This window comes from Sprattus sprattus, assembly GCF_963457725.1.
Source record: "Sprattus sprattus genome assembly, chromosome: 3".
Classification (NCBI taxonomy): Eukaryota; Metazoa; Chordata; class Actinopteri; order Clupeiformes; family Clupeidae; genus Sprattus; species Sprattus sprattus.
In genome coordinates this window covers 13,251,289-13,272,391 of record NC_137922.1, presented here as the reverse complement: position 1 = coordinate 13,272,391, position 21,103 = coordinate 13,251,289, and positions in this window count along the sequence as shown.

Sequence of the window (21,103 nt, the reverse complement as noted above, 5' to 3'; positions counted from 1 at the left end):
GTCCCTAATATCTTATATGACTTGCGTTCATGTGTGTTTAGGCCCTTAGGCCTATATGTTAAATAATGTGAAGACCACATCAATGATTACACTTTGGTGAACTGTGCTTTTATCAATTCATCATGACATATTCAATCATTTCACAATGATACGAAATTCATCAGCACTCCCACAAAGTAATATCTGTCCCACAGAGTTCCCTCGATACTCTTGCATGAATAACAGTTCGTCGCGACTCTTACATTTCATGTTGCGCCTATTAGAGCCCTATGTGTGGAGAGAGAGAAACTACCAATGAAATGCATTCGTCGGACAGAAGCTACTGCCCCTCACGAAGTGATCGAATGAGAACAATGTCTGAGGAACGATTTTAATTCTGTGTTCAGTTTCGATTAATCGTACGTTAGGCATTTTCGTATTGCTGCCTTGTGTAGTTGTAATGGTCAGATAGTAAAAGACTTGTTAACAACTTCATAGTATACACACCATTTGTTTCAGTTTAGCTGCAGTTGTGGCAGAGCTCAGTCTAGCAGCTTGATAGCATTTGGCCATTGACTTCTCCAAAGTAAAATGCTTGTTAACAAAGAGGTAGCCGAAACATTGACGGTAAGGGAGCTTTCGAACCCATTAACGACTTAAAACATCTAGGCAAGCAAGAAATGAGAAGAACCTACAGAGACTTACAGTGTCAAAGAAACTAACATTTAGCTCACTTTTCAAATCTGTTTATAGTTTTCTCCACAGGAAAGTAGCCTAATATTCTGTCCATTTGTCAGAAAGGTAGTTTCAGGGCATTATCTGAGGAGAGAAAGATTTAAAGCAGCATGAAGGCGTTTTGATCCAAAACTAGCCAGCTAACTACCTAAAGGCATGTGAATTTTTGCAGAGTATTCCAGCCTGGTATACAGAACTACATGGGCATATCCTGGATCCAGGTGTTTATCTGTCCTTCACTTGACCATATGCTATCAAAATGAATTTGAGGAAGGTACCAAAACTAATTGCTTATTAAACCATACCTCAAAAAGTTTCAAATTGTTGCATAGTGTTACTTCACCTGTTCTTTTGACAGGTTAAGAGCATCACTTGACTGTTTTTTCTGGTGTTTGAATGGACGTTTGAAGTGGAGTGTGGCCAAAATAGCCATGATGTTGTGGTAGCCTACTATCAAAACGAAACATCTGGCAGCCCAGTTTTGTGTCCTCTCAGTCTAACACTGACCAAAAAAAATCCGTGAAATCAAAGGAGCAAGGTGTAGCCTTGAAACCAAGCGTTTAAAATTGGTACTGCATTACAAATTCAAAATATTGGAAAATGTTGTCTCCCCCTCCTCCCTAGAATCGAAGCTCCATCACGCCTGTTGCCAGGTTGAGGACACTGAACCTATATGAACGGGCGCAAGATGATCTCAACATTAAACTTTTACAATGGAAAGCGACGAGTCCTACACTATAAGTAGATCAGCTGATGTATACTTTTACAGTGTTTCTATTGTTTGTCTTTTATATACCAACTGAAATGTATTGTTATACTCAGTGTCAGTGTTAGCTAGATGCATGTACCTTAGCCAAAGCTAAGCCTGTTGTCCTGAAAACAAGTCCACTATTCTGAAAAAAGGATACACACTGGAGTACACACTTTCTTCTTTCTAGGGCCCCTATAATGATATCATACTGCTTACATTTTCAGACAAAGTAAAAAATAATTCACATCTATTTCAGAGTATTAGCCTACTGTTGTTCCTTGTTGCAGCCAGATCTGTTATTACGCGGCCTCAACAGTGTCAAGTGAAACCAACAAAGGCTGGTCAGGTGCAATTGATAGGAGAGTTAGAGGGCGGAGAGGGTAAGAGAGGTGGAAGAGAAGAGAGTGCAGGTCCCTCTAGTACAAGAGTCAGTGGATCTACAGGAAGAGCAACAGAGAGAAGAGAGTGCAGGTCCTGCATACCTGTCAAGTTAACATGACTGAAATCCGTAAAGATCTGTGAGCCATCCCTACCACCCACACAAGACACCACGTGCACATCCCCACCACCCACACATACACACGCAAGACACGTGCAAGCAGATTGTTACATTTGCAAGGCATTTTGTAAACAGGTTTGGTTCGCCTTGAGAAAAGAAGTTCAGTGATGCTGAATATGGAAACCTTGTAGAAGCCTTAAAGTGCTACATACACATTGGGAGTTGCACAGTGCGAACATGGCAGTCCCTCACTTGCACTGCACAGCAGTCTAATGGCTGCGTTGGCCATAGTCGCATAGTCAGGAATTTTGGCCGACGCACTTAAGCACGTAAGGGGGGGTATTTTACCGCGCAAGGGGGGGGTTGTGTATCTTACGTGCTTACGCGTTACGTCTGAAACAGAGCATAATTTGGCCTGGCTATGTGTCTCAAATACTCGCTGCCAGTGGTACACGTCCCACATGGCATTGATTGATTGATTTATTTAGGCCTCGGACACATTGAGGAATAAGATCCTCATTTTCAATGGTGCCGAGGGTACAATGAGAGTTAATACATTGGAAAAAAATAAGAAATAAAAGAAATATGCATATAAAATAGTCCAGGAGTACAAGGGAACGATCATAAATCAAACATTTGAATATCCAGTTAAATACTTTGGTTGGGTCAACAGTTACAATCATTGCACGAGAAGTCAGTTGAACATTTGATTAGATTTGTGAATTCTATAAGTGAAATAAATGAGCACAACCTTAACGATTTTTGGACCTCATTCTTAATGTAGGGTGGCTTAAAACAGAAGGCTGTCTTCCCCAGTTTTGTATTGGTATGTGGCAGATGTAATGAAAACAAGCTTTGGGAGCGGGTATTGATGGTGTTACAGTTCCAGCTGATGAGAGAGTAGATATAGTGGCATTAGCCCAATGATTGTTTCGTAAATTAAAATCTATGATTGCAAGTACTGGAATGTTTCAATTCATTGAAATGGCCATTCCTACTAGTAGCTGTGATACATTAGTTAAGGTTAGATTAAAAGGTAAGGTTCAGTGCTTACCTGTTTACGGGGAAATGAGCCAACTCGGCTTCCGTCTTAAAATTCAATTCAATTCAATTTAATTTATATAGCGCCATAACAATACAATTGCCTCTAGGCGCTTTGTCCTTCTGGGTTCTTAGCTGTCTCCATCTTTCATGCATCTCCTAATATTTACCTGCATTTTATTACATCTCTGGTCATGTAGCTTTTTAAGGAAGATGTGGAGGCTTTTTTGGTTAGGTAGAATCAAAGATTATCTCTGTTGGTTCAGTTAATTTGCTTTCTTCCATGGCTGTTTGCACACTGTGTTCACATTCTTATTGGGCAACCAGGGGTGTTGAAATGGTACACCGTTTTGGCAGATTTTAGTTTTGAACACGTTTCAATCTACAGCTCTATGTGTATCTCTCAGCTTCTTTTCTGATTTAAAAAAAAATATGGTATTAGGGGTGTTGAAATGGTACACCGTTTTGGCAGATTTTAGTTTTGAACACGTCTCAATCTACAGCTCTATGTACTGTATATCTCTCAGCTTCTTTTCTGATTTAAAACAAAATGATGGTATTAGTGATGTGCACCACCAAGAACTGAGTTATTGTTGAGACGCTCATTGTGTTGGGTGAAACTGGGAAGCCCTAATTGTGTGCGCTGCATTCCCAGTGACGCCTGGTCTGCTTTCTTGAGATCTGCTTTCTCCAAGTCCGATTGAATTTCGCTTTCACACATGAATGACTGCGAGCCACCTTTCTGTTTACTCTGTGGCTTTTTTTGATGCACTAACATTCTGCTATAATAGTCTTTTATGCTCTGCTCGATCCAGATGTCTCTTATACCTTTCTCCTATAGTGTACAGTAATGCAGGAGCTAGACAGAGGGAGGGGGGATACACACTCTCATCAGTAAATGCTGTCTTTGAAAGCCTTTGATTGGCCTCCCATAGTCTGCCATCTGTCTGTTTGTGCCCGCTGAAGCCCCATTAGTTGTTCGTGGTGCTTCGTGCTACATGCTAGACTAATGAGACATTACAACTTTTCCTCTCTGTCCACATTTCACTCGATGCTGGTCTTTCTGTCTCAACCACATAACAGTCACTCACACTTACGCCTGTCCATCTCCTGCCTTTGCTTCCATTTTACACAGTCCATTTACCATTTTCAATCCTTCCACACTTACTATGTTTCCTCTGCCTCTCTCCCTCGGTGTGCACTCTCCTCTTCTTTCACTCGCTCCCTCTCTCTTTATCCCTCCCTCTGTTCTCCCCCTCCCTCTCTGTCAGTTCTGATCTATAAAGGGGTCCTTTAGTCTCCCGCACAGCTTTCCCATGCGGCTCTCTGGCCTTGCTGGAACCTGATAAGGTTTCGGGAACAGAAAGAAGAATGCTTTTCTGGGCCCTAGGAGGGAAGTCCCCATCTCTGCCCACCCTCCACCACCACCATCAATATCACCAACTACCCCATAGCTCTCCTCCTCTCACACACTCGCTCTCCCTCTCTCTGTATCTCTACCTCTCTACATATCTCTTGCACACACTCCCCTGCTCATCACCCTCCCTGCTCTTCCATCCCTTGCACTCTCACTTCCCTATCACTTTGGCACAGAGTTTTATAGTTTGGACCCCATCCCTCTTTTCTCCATCCCAGAATATCCATCGACCCTTCTTCCTATCGGGACATTATTTCTGCTCTTAAGTCCCTGCCAGCACGGAGAGCTGTGTGGAGACTGTGAGGTAAACTCTGTGCTTTGCCTAATCTTGTCCAGCCTTCAGAAAAACCCACTCTCCTCACCCTCTCTCTTTCGGTTCTTTGCGCTCTCTCTTTGACTCTAGCCCAGTCCTGATTGGCCTTTCTAACCTTGTCCCCCCCAGGGATGGACACAAAGCTGAGGGTAGAGACCAGGGGCATCTAGTGTAGAGTAAATGATCCAGGCAGTAAAAGAGGAGACTATAGTCTGGCCATAGTCAGTGAGCAGGAGGCTGCAGGGTTGAGGGGTGGGGCTCATCCAACAAGCTAAAGAAACCCAAGCACAATCATTTCATCCACTTGAGTTGCGCTCTATAGGGGCGGAGTGGGGAGAGATTTTTCACAAAGTGCTGAGATATCGATTACCTCCCTCCCGTCCTCTGAGGAGAAGGGACCCCCCACAGAGTCTCTCTTGCCTGGGTTTCTCTAATGTGTTAATTTGTCCTACACAACAAGTGCCAAGAAGAAGTAAGCTCTTTGTTTCAAACACAGATCTGTAACATGGGCTTGCTTAAAGGAGGGTTTGCTGTGCAACGTCTCAGGTTGACATTTATTTGGGAATTTAATTATGGCCGTAACCATAGCCGTAGCCAGAGACGGTTGCATTATTGTTCCAAAATTAGATCATGTGTTTTTTTTTCTATTTTAATCCTGACATTTTTTTCTGTATTTGCAGACAGGCCAGTTAGAGGAAAAGCAGGTTAAGCCATCAGCTGTATTCAGGGTTACATGACTTTAGTTGCTCACCCCTGGTGTGGTGACCCTCAGCAGTGACCTTTGAACTCTTTTTAAGTTGTGCTTTCTTGTGTGAACTCTGGGAAGTTTATGAGATGGTGGCTCCCAGTTGATAGATAACCAAGTGCATTCTTCGTGGTTTAATGTGGAACAGTGTTCAGTGTGGGCCAAATGACGCCTGCATGTTGTACCGATAGATTAAAGATGTGCTGCGTGTAGACCACTGGTGAATGTTCTCTATACACCGTTTGACAAACTGTCACTATAGAGACTTGTTGTTAGGGCTGTATATCTTATCTTGTCCCGTATTCTGTTGAGGTGTTGTCATGGTGTGACAAAAAATATCCTTATCAGATTTGGGGTTGTTACAAAATGATGAACATACGGAGGATCACATAAACAGTGTTTATCACAAGCAAGCATCTATCCATGTCCTTGAACGCTCTGGATTTTGTTCTCCGATCTTTTTAGACCTTCTTGGTGTGATCCTCCTCACTGGTGTTTGTTGACACCAGCTTAAAATAGAAAAAAACGCACTCTCAAGCTTGTCTCATTGCTTATTTATTTTGACCAGTTTATCCACAGACGCGTTTCGGCCTAAGCCATCAGTGTGTGTGTTGACACTAGCTATCAGTGTGTTGACACTAGCTATCAGACCTATAACGGCAGAAACACATTGGGATTACTGTGTAATAAAAAATATGTACATATTGTAAACCTTCATTAAAGAGGTTTTCTTGATATAAATATATAATCATACTAAACCCTGGAGCCAGGTCAATAATCAGTTTTTGCTCACATTACAGAGGGTAATAGGAGTATGGGAGAGAATGTATTGTTGAAGGACTGGAGTTTCTCTGCTTACAGGGATCTACTTAGTCTGTACCCAAGCGAGAAGAGAAGCAGAGAGATCCTGCTCATAGGAGATAAACATGTTTACTTATGGAAAACACAGGCCATTTTAGGATTCAGACTTACATCCTCCAGCTTCTGTGTTTGTGTGTGTGTGTGTGTGTGTGTGTGTGTGTGTGTGTGTGTGTGTGTGTGTGTGTGTGTGTGTGTGTGTGTGTGTGTGTGCGCGCGCCAACAGAGGCAGGCAGTGCTCAGAGATGGTGCTGGCAGTCTTGTTGGTTTCACTGAGCAAATTTAGACACAAATTCCAAGTGAAAATCTCCAGCGCACTATGGGAGTCCATCTCTGTAGGGGGTAGAGGCAAGGATGAAGAAGGCTCTTACACAGCAGAGGACACAGAACAAGGAAATGGAGGCTTTGACAGCTCCTAAAAAGCTTAAGATCGTGTGGAATTATCAGAACAGGAAATTGAAAGAGTGGGGATATTTTCGTGGTTTGCTGTTTGCAGAGCATGAGATGTATTCAAGCGAACCTCCCCTGCCTCCAGTTCTCTTTTCCCCCTTCTGCTTCTTTGTATCATTCTTTTCCTTACTGACATGAGCATGCATACCGTGTGTGTGTGTGTGTGTGTGTGTGTGTGTGAACCTGAAAATGGATGTGGTGATGAACGACAGAGGGGCCATGCTACATATGTGTGCTGGGGCCTACTAAGGCCATGTGAGTGGGGCACCACTGACAATCCTAAAGCTTAAGAGCCGGTCTCCTGCTGGGATCACATACAGAGACCCAGCCGGCCTCGACTAGCGGCTAAATGGAAACGTATAGAATAGAGGCGTGTGAATAGCTAGGGGATTACCACTGTACATCTCTACACCCCGCATTACATCTCTGCCTAATCTACCATGCCAAATCAAACCAACACCTGCAGCACTGCTGTGCAGCCCACATGCACTGCAAGATCCCTCGGTGAAACTGTGCCCTCTCTTCAATGCCAGCTAAGCTACCACACAGACCCGTCTGTTCCCCCAAGCCTGATTGACTGTCCGTCCCACTGCGTGTTTATATTTGTTTGCCTTTGTCTTGCTCTGAGACGCTGTCTTTGCTATCCCCACCAGTGGCATTAAGCTTTTGCCCCCCCCCCCCCCCCCCCTCCCTACCCCATCCTCACTCCCACCGCAGTATGATTGGATTAGCCCCTTCAAGAGTTTAGCCTATTAGCTCTGGGCTCCTCAGCCCGTACTCCACAGACTGACAGTGAGTCTGACAAGCAGGTTTCTCAGAGAAGCCGGTCCAGGGTAAATAGTTTCTCATTTCTAAGAGACGGTGGCTTGTCATTGTGGTATTTCAGTGCAGAAATTCTTGCTTTGGGCTCTCTGCCCTGATATAAAGTCTTGGTTACCACAATAACAGACACTAGGGATGGGGATATGCCTGCGTGGGCCAACTATGACACGTTATAATTTATGTGATGATGAGGGGAAGGGAGATTCCAATCCTGCCTCAGCCTGAGGGTAAAGTGTGTGGCATGTGGAACCCCCAGCGTTAATGAGAGCCTGGCACGCAAAAGCTACTGGTGAAATACTGGAAATGATGAAGTGCTGACAGACACACACACACACACACACACACACACACACACACACACACACACACACACCTGCTCTGTGTGGTGATGTAAGTCACATACAGGTTTGTAACTACTGGCACTCTAAACAAGTTACCCCACACACTCTGGCAGGAGGGAGCTTAATTTGTGTGTATTGGCACGAAAGCCTATCAAATTTGAATAATGGCATTCATGGGTTTGTTGTTTTAAAAAGCAATGTGTAGTCTGCAGCAGCATAGTCTACCATCACCTCAGAAAAACAGCTCAATAAGAACACTCCATCACAAAATGGTTGTTTTGAGATGTGCGCGTGTGAGTGTGTCAAAACAAGCTTTAGGTGTAAAATGTCTGGGGTATTGCTTTCTGCTTTGATGAGCTACTGGGACTGACACATCAACAGAAACCAACACCAGCGGCAATGAAGGCGAACCAACCAGGAAAACATGTCAGTTTCGGCCCTTGAAGCATAACCCCTTGATAGACGATTATAAAGGCCTGAACCAGCCATTTGAGGGATTGATCCAAAGACGTGTTGTCAGGGCTGTTAGGGTTGGGGTAGGCTAGCCTGAGCAGCGTATATCCTGTCAAAATATTGGGGAAATGTGATTTTGTTAGGATGTAATACATTATACACGTGTATGTTCATACAGTATATATATTTTAACACTGTTTTTTTCATGCAGACTATTTTGTTAGGTGATAAGTTTGAACTCCTAAATAGATGCTTCTGAAAATTATATCAGGTGAGAAGTCGGCTACTGCGTAATGTCTGCTCAGTCTGTTGCTCACAACTCTAAGGCTATTTCTTTGTGCTGCTTCTTATGGTCTATTCTAGCCTGACGATGTCATACTCATAATTCTAGTCAGAATATGAGTCGATGCTGAGCCATTGGGCTGTGATTATGGGGCGTGTTTCAACGAACCAGGAAAAAAAATGCCTCTTCGCTCAATTGGATACCTACAACTAATCAGAGCAACATAGTATGACCATCTGATACATTAAAACTTTTACCGGATCCCGTAAGAAGGACGGCAAACACATATTTTCCATCGACAAATGTCTTGATCGCGTTTCTCTGTTCCTTTTTCAAAATTAATGCGCTGTCAATATCTGTGAGATATGCCTGCTCATGTACGTATTAGCAGCAAGGCTAGCTGCTACTATGTGTTTCAATGGATTTTTTGTCTAAGCGTTAGCAATAACCTATCAATAATGGTCTAGAGCGCTTCAGTTAAGACCTACAATCCTCGGCAACATTCGTGTTGCACATGCACTACTAACCGAGTCAATGTAGACATAAAAAAAGTCGTGTAGATAGCTTAAATCATATAAAATATGTCCCACTAAGCTCCCGAGACGGCGCCATCTTTGTTCGATTTATAATCTATCTATCTAATCAACTCAAGCGTTGGTTGGTCATCTGTCCATCATCGTATAAAGCCCGCCCTTACAATTTGATTAGTCAGATTGCTTTTCCGAAAACTTGAATCTCTCCCAACTAGCTCAAAGCCAGACTGAATCTCCCAGACCAAAAATGTTGTGGGCGGAGTTCAGGCTGGTATCCAGGCTAGGTCTATTCCAGTGGCAGGCCCCCCCACCACTGATTGAGACTGTCATATAGCCTATTACCTGTTAAAATGGGAAAAAAACAAACAGATGCCCATCAGCTGTTTCACAGTGTTTCTTTGTTTCTTACATTGTTTCTACATTCAAAGGGTTAAACATTTTCATTTCTGATAGATATATTCTTTTATTGTATTTGATCAGAGCGCTTGTTTAAAACAGATCATTGCTGCACCAAGTACAGTTTTATGATTGGCTATTCATTCTTTGGATCGGTTCATGTTAGGCACATGTCTCTACCAGGCTAAGCAGTAGTCCCTTGTCATATTATACGAGTACAAAGTAGGCTATAAACACATCACCAAATTGTTAGTTACAGGCTACTATGCTGTAAGAGCCATTTTGAAATGGGCTCGTGCAATTCTGGAGGAAGATTGTGGATATTTTGTACTCAACAGCAAAACAAGTACAAACCTGTATACGTTCATAAATAGGTTTACAGGCCAGACCCATCAGAAATACATAGCAGAGGCAAACCACGCAGTAGGCCAGTGACAGGTATGATTGTGTAAAATTCCTTCTAAGACATGTCACCAGCACTTTTCCAACCAAAATGACATCCATGAATTGCTTTATTTTAGTCTTGGAGAAAGAAGAGGAGCAGAAAGTGTTGCAATCTTGCCCTGCAATTCCCTACCAATCTACATGATCTGAAACTACGGCCGAGGATCGAGGGTCCCATTTTTACAAGACACTGCAGACAGATAACTCAATCTGATTTTCTTTTTCATCTTATCCTCTCTCCGTAGCTCTGTAACTTCTTACGTAACGCACGGAGGGGAAGAAAAACCTTCTAACTTATGTTCCTTGTCATCTTACATTCCCTCAAGTAAAGACGTATTACCTAACCATATTCACAGTAACACGGATCCACTCAGTTTGAACACTCCATTTTCAGAGCTCTCTTAGTTTAAAGCTTTGAGGACTGGTGACCTGAAATTAAACTGGGTGGTGAAACCGCTGTGACCCTGACTCATCACCCACAACATGTTTTTCCATGTGTATTGGGGGTAGGTTACATCTATTTTTATCCCTTTGGGGGCAAATGACACAAGGGACTGACCGTAGTGAAAGAGATGACCCTTTCACTGACTGGTTGAGAGGAGGGTGAGTCAGAGTAAGCAGCTCAAACGTAATGGTGGTCCTCTGTTGCATCCCAAATCTCTTAAATCACATTACAGGAGGATTTTCGAGAAATGGAATGCGTAAACAGACATGTCATCTCCATTCATGTCCAGCTTAATTACCTTTTACTGGCAGATAACACCCCAAATGTTTTTGAGGCAGATGTCTTTTAAAAAGATCACATTCATTCCCTGTAAAAGCGTTGAGCATGTTTAATTTCATGCTGTCAAAAAAGGGGGATCAGAAGGCCCTCTGTAAGCCTGTTCCAGTTCATTGTGAAAATCGCACTGATCCCAAAAGACTGATGGAGAAGAACTGCTTTGGTGTAAACCAGCAGACGGTGCCTAGCAGAGGTCAGCACAGGTTAAGTGTGTTTTCAAAACACCTCTTTTGGTGTGTGCAGTGAACACACACATATGTGTGTGTGTGTGTGCGTGTGTGTGAGGGCACCTCCATGGAGTCTCAAAACATATGTCAATTTAAAGTGACAAATGGGCCACTCTGGGTCTGGAGGAAAAAGCCGAAGCCCCTGAGTGTGGCATAAATCTGCAGATTGTGTATAGATCCCCATAATCACCCTCGTTCCACTACAGATTTACTGACTGTTAATGATCTGCCATTTCCATTTAGAGAGTCCACACGGGCCGGCGCTCGCCAGGGTCCTGCTCTCCCCTCTGCTGTGTTAGTTCTTGCTCGCTACATTCAACCAGTAATGAAAACAAGTCATGCCCACATTAATTAGCAGCAGGGTTTTTTTTTTTTTTTTTTTTTTACACTACAGTTGCTACAGAGTGCTTTGGAGGGCTCTCTCCTGGGAGTCCACCCAGAAAAAGCAAGCCCATGGATCAGTGGGCAAAAATGAGCTCTCTCACCAGGCCAAAATAGGAGAAACACTGCAGAAGGAGCTGGTTGTGTGTGTGTGTGTGTGTGTGTGTGTGTGTGTGTGTGTGTGTGTGTGTGTGTGTGTGTGTGTGTGTGTGTGTGTGTGTGTGTGTGTGTGTGTGTGTGTGTGTGTGTGTGTGAGAGTGTGAGTGTGAGTGTGAGTGTGTGTGTGTGGTGCACATGTGCTTCGGGGAGTTAAATCTGGTTGGTGAAGAGCAAAGTCTTAAGATGTCAGTGGAATTTTCTTTTTTTTGTGTGTTACAGCTTCCAGCTGGCTGTTTAACTTCACAAAGAGTGTGAAGGATGAAAACATTTTCCTTGAAAATAGAGATCAGACATGTAGTTATTTTTATTAGATTATGAACTATAAGTTTGGATTTCAGAATACCAAAAATGTGTATGTAATACATTGTATGTGTGGCTTGAGGGTTCTGATATAATATGTATGGTCTCTTTCCTGTGGTACAAGTTTAATTTAGACTGGCAAGCTGATACAAGCTTCAACTATGAGATATTTCAAATTTGGAAGGCATAGGCCTATGTATGGCAGATAAAACTACATACTTTATATTTATATGTACATATATCGACACAGCATATATAAGCTGACTGTATGTATATGTATACACACAAATATATATATATATATATACAAATATAGATAAACATACATACATGTGTGTGTTTGTAGGGGAATTTGTATGTACTGTGTACACCCCCCACACACACACACACAAACCTTTTGATCAGAGGACCACACATCCCCAATCCAACCCAAACACACACTGGGACACACTCTCCAGCCTGCTCCCTCTGTGCACTGTGTTATTCCATTACCTGATTTCCTTGTGTGTGATCAGTGCTAACAGCCCCCTAACAAGATGATTACGTCCCCAGAGCCGCGGCCGAGCAGAAGAGAGGGCTGTGGGTGAACTCACACGCAACACCAGCACTGAATGACAAGCAGCAGCAGCTCTGCAAATTAGGGAGATTTCCTGGCCCGGGATCTCCTGCATTATGATGCAACATCCTAGTCTGGCATTTCCAGACCCCATATGTCACCCCGGTCACTGTGGTCTGGCCTTTCTCCATAGCGGTTCATTAGGGTTAGAGATTGTGCGAGTGAGTGTAGAGAAACATCATTTCACAAGGGATTGGATCATCCGTGCTCCACTGATCAGGCAGTCAGAGATCTGACAGACTGAGTCCTTGACTGAGAGTTTCCCGACTTTAATCCCAAAGAAAATTGAGTAGAGATATAATCTGGTAACGCCTGGCTAATAACATATCCCTCCCCAGACATCTTTATACTACTGACATGGATTCTTTCTTCCCCAGTACAGATGCAGATGTCATCCTCTCCCGATCACTGCAAATCTGTCTTGGCAAAGGCTGTACTTATGGGCTTTCCTGCCCCATCATAGAGGTGATGTTGGAGTATAAATCGTCCACCATCCATTGATTCACTAGGATGACACTGTTCCCAGGAGTCTAAATTAGACATAATTATTTGTATCACTACATCTAACTCAATATTCTGGGGGGTGGATATTATCAGGCCACCAGGGACTTGATGATGTTTTGGCTGTGATCGTGACGAAAGGTCTCTCCACTGAGTTGATTGGATGTTGCCTTGGCAGCAGTGGAATGTAGTATCTCATCATTTACACTGTCTTTGCAGTCCAATACCTTTAAATCACCTGACATGCTACTCTGACAGACCCCAAAGCTCTCAGGTATGTACAGCTGGAGACCGAAATGTCAGCAGCAAATCAGACACTAATGAGAAACATCTGTTGACAAATACACATTTTTTATTTGAATTTATTGAGAAAGACATCCAGCCAAACTTTGTTGTTGAGTCACTCCCTCTGACTGAAAAACAGTTATTGCAGAATTGGTCCAAAGATGAAATGACAAAAAAGATTACAGCACCTGTTGTCAAGAAACATGAAATGAATGACTAACATTTCAGAAAAGCAAGGGGGATTGTAATGGGTTAGGGTGGGGTAGGGTGTTATCCTCTTCCTGACCCCCCAGACCCCAACAAAGTAGTCAACTAAATGGTCTACTTGCAGCACTCTGATCCTAGCCAGTGATCTAGACACACTATTAGAGCTCTTTACTACAACCTTCTCTTTACATTCTCACAGGACCCTTCAAATGTTTTAAAACTCTACAGATCAAAGGAGGCATTTCAAAAAAAAAAATGTAATTCTGTGACTTGCATCTCGTTATAGCTCTGGAGTAAAACCTGATGACCTTGACTCCAAGCCAAAAAATGCGCTGTACCACTGAGCAACGCTCTGTTACTGTTTACAACCGGCTGGCTCCCTGCCTGTTTAACAGCAGATGAAGTAAAATAAAAAGAGATTCCACACACAGAGGGGCTGTTCCGTACCAACTGCTGAGAGATGACCCTTGGGGAGACCCACCCCACCTCACCTTCGTTAGGCTGACAGGCCTCAGTGATGCATCATTCTTCAGTCCAGCACCCGTAAGGTGTTCGGGGGCCTGACAAACTCCAGATATGAGAACAAATCACGTGAGAGAGGATGGATGACGGTCCTGTGCCACTTGGGGGCAAAGTGTAGAGGGGCCCCCCGGCTCCTGCTAATCAGAGTGTTGAAGGCCCGATGTGCAGTTATTGCTGCCTAAAACAGAAATGTGTCTGGACATACGGTAATGATGGAATTCTAAAAAGCATCATGAAAAAGCAGGGCTTTTAAATTGTTTAATGTAAGGCAATACAAAACGACATGTTGCATCTCTAAATAGGTGAGAGAACATGTTGTGCCATAGAGAAGTCAGTTAAGATTTCACTTAAAGATTTTGTGTGGAGATGATAGTGCTTCAGTAGTTTTGACCAAACTCTCATTGTTGTTTTTTTTTATTAATTTGCATTACTTTTTAAAAGATTGCTCACTGACAATAGACTGAATGAAATGTACGGTATTTCTAGGAAAAAAAACAAATCCAGGCTTTTCCATTCAGTCTTCTTGACAGTGTTCCCGTTGTTATTTTTATATGTTTAACGGATAACCTCTTTCCTCATAATGTGTAAGACCAACCAATGACTGAGATAAGATTTTTCATCAGCTTTTCCTGCAAACAGATTTACATGACTGGCATATTATAAGTATTCTTTAATACTCTCACACTGTAATAGTTTAAAGTTTCTCTTCAAATCTAAATTACAAATGTTTTTAATTCTTGCTTTTACATGAACATTAACAAGAGCAATACATTATCACCATATCCATTTACTTTATAAAGTTTTATGTTTAGTTTGAATGTAAACGCCAAAGTTTTTATAGCATGGGTCAAAAAGGCAAATGTTAAATCCTATAAACCCATATAAACAGGCGCTCTGATTGAGGTGATAAATCAAAATGGACTCAGTCACACCGCAAGTGCTTCGTGATGTTCTCTCTGACGAGAACATTAAAGAATGTTTTAGTGTACATGCCTATAGGGCATGAATCGTATTTGGTATACCTCTCGTACACAGTTTTGTCAAGGGATGTGCTGTGGGTAGATAAGAGAGGGATTGAGTGCTAGCTTTGTGAGACGGAGTGTTCTGTATGACTGTGAGTGCGCGCGCATACATTCAGTGTTTGTGTGTCTTCTTTTCACGTTCCTATGCCTCCAATGACTGACCCTTGGTCAGAGAATGAGAGGCCTCTGTGCCTGGGAGGCAGGGCTCTGGCACGTGTCTGGCCACTGGAGAAGGGCTTATGTAACATCATCTAATATAATTTCTTATTGCTGATGACCCTATGGAGCCCACTCTGTAAGTCCTTCCTGCCTCCCTCCCTGTGTTACTGTTCTGCCAGGTCTCAATATCAGCTGTAGGACTTCAACTTTGGTACAGTGAGCTCATCGTGTTTGAATAAGCTGTCTCCGTTATATTGATAGATAGGAACACTCCCTCAACCCGCCCCTCACACGCCCAACACAGAGAGAGAGAGAGAGAGAGAGTGAGGGAGGGAGAGAGAGAAAGAGAGGTTGATAGATTGATGAATAGATAGACAAAAACACAGCCACGTTTTCCATTTCCCCTTGCTGAGGTCAAACGAGAGAACTTAAACCTGGTTCCTTTCAGTCGAATGAAGGCCAGTAATTACTCCAGGTGTATTACGCATCGTACCACTTTCCACTGCATATTGAGAGATCAAATCCAAATCCTCGTTGCCTGATGAAAGTGGGTCAAGGGTGGCATGTAATTCCATTGAATGTGACCTCCACAGCAGGCCACCCCTGTCCTGTCCTGCCCGCAGCCCACCTCCTCTCTGTTACAGGCTCCTCTGTTGTGGGCCGTGGCTCAGACACTGGCCCGCTGTGCTGCCGGGGAGATAAGTGCCGCGCGGGCTGAACCTGTGCCATATGGTCACTGGAGACCTGTGTACACAGAGGCTTGGGGCGAGAGGGAATTACCTGGGAGGCTGAGGGAGTGAGGGATGAAAAAAAAAACATTAAAAAAAAAAAAACGTGTTTCCCGGGGCTGAGCCAGATGTCACGGCTAGGGCAGCTTATCTGTGTCCTCTGTTTTTTTCTCCCCGCTCTCTCTCACTCTATTCTCATCACTCTTTCTCTTTTGCCTGCTCAAATTACTCCAATGTCACTTAGTAGTCACCTCCTTTCTTTCTTACCTACTCTTTATATGTCACTCCATTTTGTCCTGTCTCTCTCTCTCTCTCCGTCGCTCCTGATCCCTTTGTCTCTCCTGATCTGTCTTTCTCTGTCTTAGTGGGTGTGTAGAGTGTGTGAAGTACTGAAGTTCAAGAAACAGTTTATGTGGTACTTTTGAGGCTACATCTAGTAGATAAGTCTTTATCTCGGACGTAAGTGTCATACATTCCTCTGCTAGCTCTGTTCTGCTCTATCAGAGGATCTGATGCTGTAGTTCCTGTGGCCATCTGTACCATCTAAGCTGGAAGGGAGAACCAAGAGATAATTCTCGGACCTACAGGGACGGATAGAAAGAACATACTTGGTGTGTTTCGAGTTCATATTATCATGTCTCTGCCAACCGCACATTATCAAGCTGTCATGTTCTGGTTCTTGTTCCCCGCATCCCTTTCCTCAGAGGGGCATAACTGCTCTAGAAGGCCATTGTCTGAGAAGGGCTTCCCCATCACAGATCATCTTCCTGGTGCAGAGAACCGGCGGAGCGCGACAGCCCTCAGCCAACACTAGAGACAGCCCCAGCGAAACGCATCAGTGGCTTGAATTAACGAGGAGGGCCAACCACGCTTGGTTTTCACTCAGAGGTCCCTGCTCTCTGTGTGACCGTATAAGGCCCTTACCAGAGGTTCAGTGTGTCTGGAGCAGAGGAGGCTGCCCTTATCGGAGCTGGATGGAGGTGAAGAGAGGATTCAGGAACAACAAGGAAAGAGGGGGAAGAGTTTCTTTGAATGGCAAAATGAAAGGGATGTTTGTTTTGAAAAGAGTAAGCCTCTCAGAAATGTGATCAGATTCTGTGGCCAATTTTCAGCCAGCTTAGTTTATTTTTTCCATTTTGTTTGCACATTTTGTTTTTTTACCTTGGTCTAATATGAGTGCATGCAGGAGTAAAAAGCAAACATTTCCAAGGTTTTTAGGCACTGCAGCAAGCAAAACTCCGAAACTGTAAGTGCTACATAAAATGGAACATCTTTTCTTAAAGCCTACCCCATGCTTGTGTTTCTATGGCCCTCACGCTTGCGGGCTCCTTGTGTTAGTGTCACACTGGGACTGAAAGGGCCAGAGCTGAGGGCCCTGCCTCCCACCTCAGCAGTGAAAAGCACTCTCAATCGAGGACTGAGTCATCGAGAGTGAAGCTGCATGTCTGTGGCAACTGCAACAATGTTGCTGTAGCAACCAGGAAAACACTGACATTAGCATCTCCCGTTGCGATTCAGATTAGACTGTGTAGGCTGCTCACGCACTCCCCCGACCCCATACACAGGCAAATAATGTCTTCATGGCAAGCAACAAGGAATGCTTAATAAATTGGTGATTGAATAGATTCAATTCAATTAACTTGAATTGATTGAAATGTCAGCTTTAAGAATATTAGAAATTGGGCTAGTGACATTCCAAACAGGAGATTCCAATAAAAGATCTAAAATCACTGGAAACCTCATTTTCTTGTAAGATTGTCATTGCTAGAGCAAAAACCCTTTGAGAAGAAAAAGGCACCTTGTTAATGACATTTAGTTGAAATGGTTTTGATTATCTGAAGACAACCTGAAACGTTTAGTAGTTTAAAAGAATAAACTAAAATGTACCTCGGCACCCATAGTAGCACAATCAGACAGGCCGTTTACTTTTGTTGTTTCTATGGTCCAAAACCTTGTGCTGTAACAACATGGAATGTGTCCTAAGGAAAGCACTATGACACACATTTCACAGACATACCCTAAGGGTTTACATGCTATGGGTCTTTGTTGGGTTGGTCCTTCAGAGAAAGGGGATGTGCTTGAGGTGTGAAGGGCACTTTGCATAGCCCATAACAATGTACAGTAGTGCCCCCATGTCTGTGGCGATAAGCTCCCAGATCTACCACAGATGCTAGTGAACACCATATAGAACTTGTTTTTTGTGCACATACAGTACATGTCTATGATAAAGTTGTATTAATAAATTGCACAAAATAAGACACCAACAACAGCAATAATAAACTAAAACAATTTAAACAATACATTGTAATAAATAATAGTTATGTGAATGTGCTCCCTTTTAAATGAACAGGGTTCTGATGTTTTTGCTTAACCCCGAATGGATAAAGGAGCGATGAGCAATATTTTCCACACAACATTTTTCCCTTTACCCTTCCTTCCTTTCTTTGCTGCCTTTCGTTACGCCCCAGCCCCTCCCTTTGAGAGAAACGTGAAGGACGCGAGGACTGAATGCGATGAGGATGGAGGAGACAGGAGGAGTCGACAAGGACAGACAGACATGAGAAATGAGGTGTGCTTAAAGGCATGAGCGCGACGGGTTGAAAAGGCTACTCAGAGTGGAGCAGAATTAAAAACTTATGAACCGTTTATTTTTGAAATTTTCCACTTAATATTTTTGGGCCGCATTAAACCATGGATAACAGAAACCATGGTTACTGAATCAGCGGATATGGGAATTCTACTGTAAGGCTGAGCCTTAGTACCTCTAAACCTCTTGTGCTTTTTGGTTGTTGTTTGTGTAGCACGGAAAATGTAACAGGGCACGTTAAAGTACCATGTTAATTAATATACTGTGTACATCAGTCTAGGACAGGCAATGTGGCAAATCTGGCAAATGCCAAATGGGCCTAGCAGACCGCAAGGCCACCATCAGTGTTGGGAAAAAAATGTTCCCTGCCTATTGCGGCCCACTTGATGTTGGAACAGCCCATCTGACTGGGGGTAACATGGTCCCAAATAGTCTACCTACCTACCTACCTTTATGGTCCCAAATAGTCTACCTCCCTACCAACATGGTCTCAAATAGTCTACCCTACACCTCTTCGAGTGGATCCGTCCATCCATGGAATGTCAGAGGTCAGGCGGGAAATAATCAAATCAAGACAGACAGAAGCCTTTATGAAGATAGCAATCTTCCAAGAAAGGTCCCAAAAAGAGAAATGGTGAAGCGGAAAAATGCCACAGAGGAAGGGAAAACGACTTTGAGGCTGTTGCAAAATGAAGCACACTGGTGCCAACTGAAGAGGAGGAAACAAGAGTTGATTCCAGCGAAGAGCAGGAGCAAGAGGAGGAGGCTGCTGCAGGGGACAAGCGACATGACAACCTGGCATGTAGTAACAGTGTAAGCCGAGCTAGCAGACCTAATGGAGCTCGACCAGAGGGAATACATCATATGGAGCCGGCCATGAATTATTTTGCACGCAAGTTTGTTCTTTAAATACCATCATAACCAAGGAACAAAAAAATACACTTGTAATGAAAGCGTTTCAATGAAGAAGAATTATGTGGTCCATGGATCTAAAACACTAGCGCCCTGCCAACTTCATATCGATTGCTTAGACTTTATGTTATACAAAGCCTGATATTGCAGTGCAAATGTTGGGGGAAAATGGGGCCAGTCTAGACAAAAACTGCTGGGCTGAACTGCATTCCCTGTCTGTTGTACGCTAATGTTTTTTAATTGAAAGGTTCACGTAATTAATATTTATGAAATAGTTCCGGGGTATGATAATGGTAAGTAGTGTTTTAAAAGCACTGGTAAGTAGTGCAGAACCCTTTTCCCCACAGTTTAAGAGAGAGAGAGATGGTGGGTAGCATCTATATATTATATACCGTATACCGATGTGTTGGCCATTTCACTTAAATCTATGAGAATTCTATATAGATTTCTATTCAGATGTGTATATTCTATATTTATGTTTATTTTGTGGCAAACTGACTTTTTTTTCGTCCCCATTTGTATATTTAACTTGTTTGTGGCACATAACCAAGACAAATGAATTGTGTGTACACACCTACTTGGCAACAATCTCGTTTCTGATTCAGTTTATAGATATATTGATTTGTATATTAGCTTGAAAATGATGTATACTGACAAGCAAATTTAAATTTTTAGCATTTTAGAATTTCTTCAGATTGCTGGGCCCCTGCACCATTTCAACTGTGTGGCCCGCACACCAAAACGACTGTGGGGCCCATGCACCATTTGCACGCGGGGCATCTTTCTCTAAAATAAACACAGAACAATTCTATCATAAAACAAGAATGGGAGCATTCAGAGAATGCAAACCTCCACCTTGTGACCTTGACCTTTGACCTTGACATCTGAAAATCTAATCAATTATTGCCATTATATTACCCAATCTCCCCACAAAGTTTGATGGAAATCGGTCCATGCGTTTCTGCGTAATCCTGCTGACAAACAGACAAACAAACATACAGGGGCGAAAACATAACCTCCTTGGCGGAGGTAATGAAAGTTACACTACTTGTATGCTAGTTCTGCTAGCATGCTAGTTCTGTGTTCAACGCTACATTGGACTTGAACCTGCAATTACACTGGAGCAAAAGACCAAATATGCTACATCACATTCTTAGGTTACCATACGAAAGTATAACATTTTCAATGACTAATGAAAGTCTTCTTGAAATGCAAAAACACATTCTTTCACATTGGTGGAAAAAGAAAACTCATTGTAGTGCATGTGACAAAGCAGGCGTGCTTGAATTATGACTGCTCCCCAAAAATAAACTTTGAAGAGAGGGAATATGGGCAAGTGCAGCTACAGCACATTCTGTATCCTGTCCTTTGAACCACTGGACGGACTGTAATTGCATCTCTGGGGGAGGGGGGAAGCATTAATTACAGCCCGTTCCTTTGGACTGTCCTTTGTGCTTCTGGTCTGCATCAAGACACACTGACCCTTTCACACACACTACAGATGAGAGAGGCAGACGGAGAGATAGAGAAAGAGAAAGAGAGAGAGAGAGAGAGGGTAGGAGGGGGAGAGAGAAATAAAGGAAGACATGGAAAGTGCGACAGAGATTTTGAGAAAGAATGCAAATGGAGCAAGATAGTGAAAGAGAGAGATGAGCG